Source organism: Chenopodium album, chromosome 18 (genome assembly GCF_948465745.1).
Source record: "Chenopodium album chromosome 18, dcCheAlbu1.1, whole genome shotgun sequence".
NCBI classification, from domain to species: Eukaryota; Viridiplantae; Streptophyta; class Magnoliopsida; order Caryophyllales; family Amaranthaceae; genus Chenopodium; species Chenopodium album.
The window spans coordinates 31,301,896-31,305,812 of NC_137851.1; positions in this window are offsets into that span (position 1 = coordinate 31,301,896).

Sequence of the window (3,917 nt, forward strand, 5' to 3'; positions counted from 1 at the left end):
AATTTGTTCATTTAAACTCATTCACAAGTCAAACAAACGGTTAGTGTAAACACATATAGGTTATGCACAAGCAAATAATGCAAAAGTAGTCAAATAGTCACAATATGATGCAATGAGTTTGCAACCTAACCATGGGTCTAGTTCTCTAAAGTTCAGGATATGAGTTAGTCAAAGAGGGTCCATAGTTATGAGTCCGGATGTACCGCGCAGAAGCCATACCTTTGGAAGGGTTAGCGCGAGTGGATGGGACCCCGCGTGTTAAACTTGCTTCCACGGTTTGGTGAATTCAAGAAACTCAGATGTACTCTTCATTGCCAGGAGCGTTCGATTGGGTAGATGGAGCGTGAATCCCTGAGGGTTATGGCCATATGTAGAACACATATGGGTTTTAGAAAAAAGGAAAAAAAACTCAATCAGGAAGTAAAATCGAGCAAACAGTACTAGAAACTAGTTGAAACAATAAGGTAGATTTCTGGCTTGGTATTGGAGGAATTTAGCGCGAGAAAATAGCATTTGTCGCCATACGATGCCTCTGTCGCCAGACGATAAGTACTGTCGCCTGGCGACAGAGCCATCGCACGGCGATGACACTGTTTTCTCAGCGCTAATTCCTACATGCCTCGGCAGCTTTCTGCTCTTGAATTTTCCAGTTTTTTCGTAGCATTATTTCGATTTTAGTTGTGAAAGATATTTCCCTAATTTCCTACGTGTAAAAAATCCTATGTTTTTGACGCATTTCGGATGGTCTTTCCAATGCGGACCTTTTTATGCATATGCCACAATGTTAATCAAAATTACGCACATGAAATACTTAGGAACTTGTAAAACGTTCACAGGGTGAAGGTTACACCCCTTAACGATCCAGGAGATCGTTAACTCCAATAGGTCAGGAACCATGACTAGAAGTTCGGGGATAAAGATACAAATCCAACCTAAAAGAGATTGAACCTGCCCTAAATAGGCCTCTACTTTATTCTTCTCGTATTCATGTGCGCTTTTTGACTAACATGCAATCATTAGATTAACCCTTAACCTGTTTAATTTATGTTGGTTGAATTTAATGCACAAACAAAACTATTATTGGCGATCACTTGAATTATAATCATATTAACCTAAACAAGATTATTAATTATCTTATTAAGCGTGATTACAAGTACAAATTTCCTTTAAACATGCATAAAAGTTGTAATCAAGCAATAATATATCAAGCAACAATTATAAATTGACAACAATCATCATCATCATATTAATAATAATAATCTCAATCTCAAAGCAATAATAATATTAGCAAGATCCTAGGCATGATACTAACAAGATTAATAACAAATCCTAGCATGTCACCAAACAATAAAAATCAAATCTTTATCCCTAACATGATACTAACATGATATAAGGAAAGAATAGGAAGCATCCCATAGAAATATACATGATATTAGAAATCTTAGTTATTACCCTAAACATGATACTAGGAAGCAATAAAACATCCTAACATGATACTAGGAATCAACAAAATAATTTAAGCATGATTTCTATAACAATTAAATTACTTACTTCGATGCCTCGTATCTTTTTGTAATAACAAAATACACGCGTTAGTAACTTCAAGGAAAATAATAAATCAAACAATTAATTTAAATAATTGAAATAGGGATTTGGGACCAAACCTTCAAAAATTATAAACCTTTCACGTTTAGGGCGAAGGCAACTTTGAACTTGGCTTGATGTGTCTAGAACTTGTGTACGTGGAAATTTGAAAAAAGGGGATGTGTCTAGAAAAAGAAGAAAGAGAAAATAAGCTTCTAGCTTTGAGAAGAGAATAGAAAGAGATGATTGAATTGATTCTTGATGATTGTTGAAAGAAAACGGAGGTCTAGGATCCTATTTATAAAAAAAATGGTCTGAAAACCGATATAAAAAGTAAGAATTTGAATCAGAATAAAACTGGCTTCTGTCGCCAGGCGACAGACATCAGAGCCAGGCGACAGGATTAGTGCCATGCGACAGACAATAGCGCCTGGCGACAGACATTAGCGCCAGGCGACAGACTCTGTCGTCTAGCGACAAACTCTGTCGTTTGGCGCTAATTAAAAGATAAAACGCGCTTTGTACGGAATCATTTTCCTAATATAATTAGGCAGCAAATTCCGTGTTTATCAGATTAAAATCAGGTTTATCATAAATCACTTATTTTATTCCAATAAAACTCTTTTAAAATATAATTATCAATTCTAATGCTATTAAAATTTAAAAGAACCTTCTAAATATTCTAGAAGATTAAAATCAATCCTAATAATCTTAGGAATAACAATTAATAGGCCCTCCTCTAGATCATTGGGCCGCATATAAAAATCATTTCGGGTCCAATTTAATTTAATCCATAACGAGCTCAATCCAACTACACTATTATTGGACCCTCATCATGGACCAAACTAAATTGGACTGGCTATTTTCATAAATAGAGTAAGAAAAGAAATGTTTTCAAAACAGAAAGAAAGATATTTTAATAAAAACATCCACATCACTAAACTTTTCACATTTTCACCTCGTTCGATAATCGAATGACGTGAAAGATATTCATCACTGGGTTTGGGTTTGGGGAGACACATTTGGGTATCTACGTTTACACAATTATTTTTAATTCCTTAAAACTAGCAAATTAATTCCCTAAATATCTAAAGCCACCATGATGGATTTTTGGGTGACTTATTTTGGTAAATTATATTTTTAATTATCTCCTTAAAATCTCTTATTTTCCTTAATTTTATTTTTTCATCTCACAAAAATTTGATCATCTTATTTCCCTACCTTATTCCATATTTGATTATTCCCTAAGTAATCTCTTTTGCCATATTATTTTCGTGACAAACACACTTTCCCAAATTCTATTATTCTCAGTCACCTTAATATCCAAACTTTCCTTAATTCTTTTACTCACTTCTGCTAGTAATCTCTTAAACCCTACTTGCCATAATTCTTTCCACATTCTCTTGCTATAATTCTTGCATGAGCTAACCTATAAATACCCCTTCATAACTCTCATATTCTTCGCACCAAAAACCCAATTCTCTTCTTCTCTCTTATTCTTCTTTTCGCTAAACCTTTTCATACTTTTCTTCTCTTCTTTTCATACAAATATTATCCCGTATACCTTTGAAGCAAATTTTCGGGCACTTCTGGTCAATTTTTAGGGTATTGATGTTTCACAGATGATTGTTTCTCTCAAAAAATCCTTGAGTTTAGGATCAAGAATCACCCAATTCGGAGTTATATTGAAGGAGTTATGACCTCTGCAAGTTTTGCCTATTCTTTCCAACGAAAATTCAATTCTCTTTAATCCTATTCCTTTATCTTCTTCAAGGTTAGTTTTCTAAAATTCAAATACCTACTTCAAAGCTGTAATTTTATGTTAAAGTATTATTTTAAAAGAGTTTTATAGTCCATGCACATTAGATTTGAGTTTATGTTGTGATAACCTTATGGTTATGTTATTTGCAAGGTGTATTCGTGATTGAACTTTGAAAGTGCGAAGTGTTGATTGAGATTCGGAATCAAGTTTCTTGAGATTCTTTTTGTGTGGTTTTTCTAGCAAGGATCAAGGTACGTTTAGGTGGCTAGATACCTTTGGAAGTGATTGGTTTGAATAACATGTTTTATATGATTTTATTGGTGATTGATTTGAATTATGTTTGGAGGAATTGATTTTAATGTTTAATTTTTTTTAATAAAAGTATTTTGAATGATTGAATTTTAAATCATGTTTTGAATGGTTTGAATTACTTATGGTGTTTAAATAAAGGAATTGATTTTAAAAGGTTTGTTGAATTAAATAAAAGGTTTTTCAAGGAAGAGCTATTGATTTTGAAAAGTTATTAATATGAGATTTTATTCTCAAGTATCTATTTAAAAGGTTTTGATTT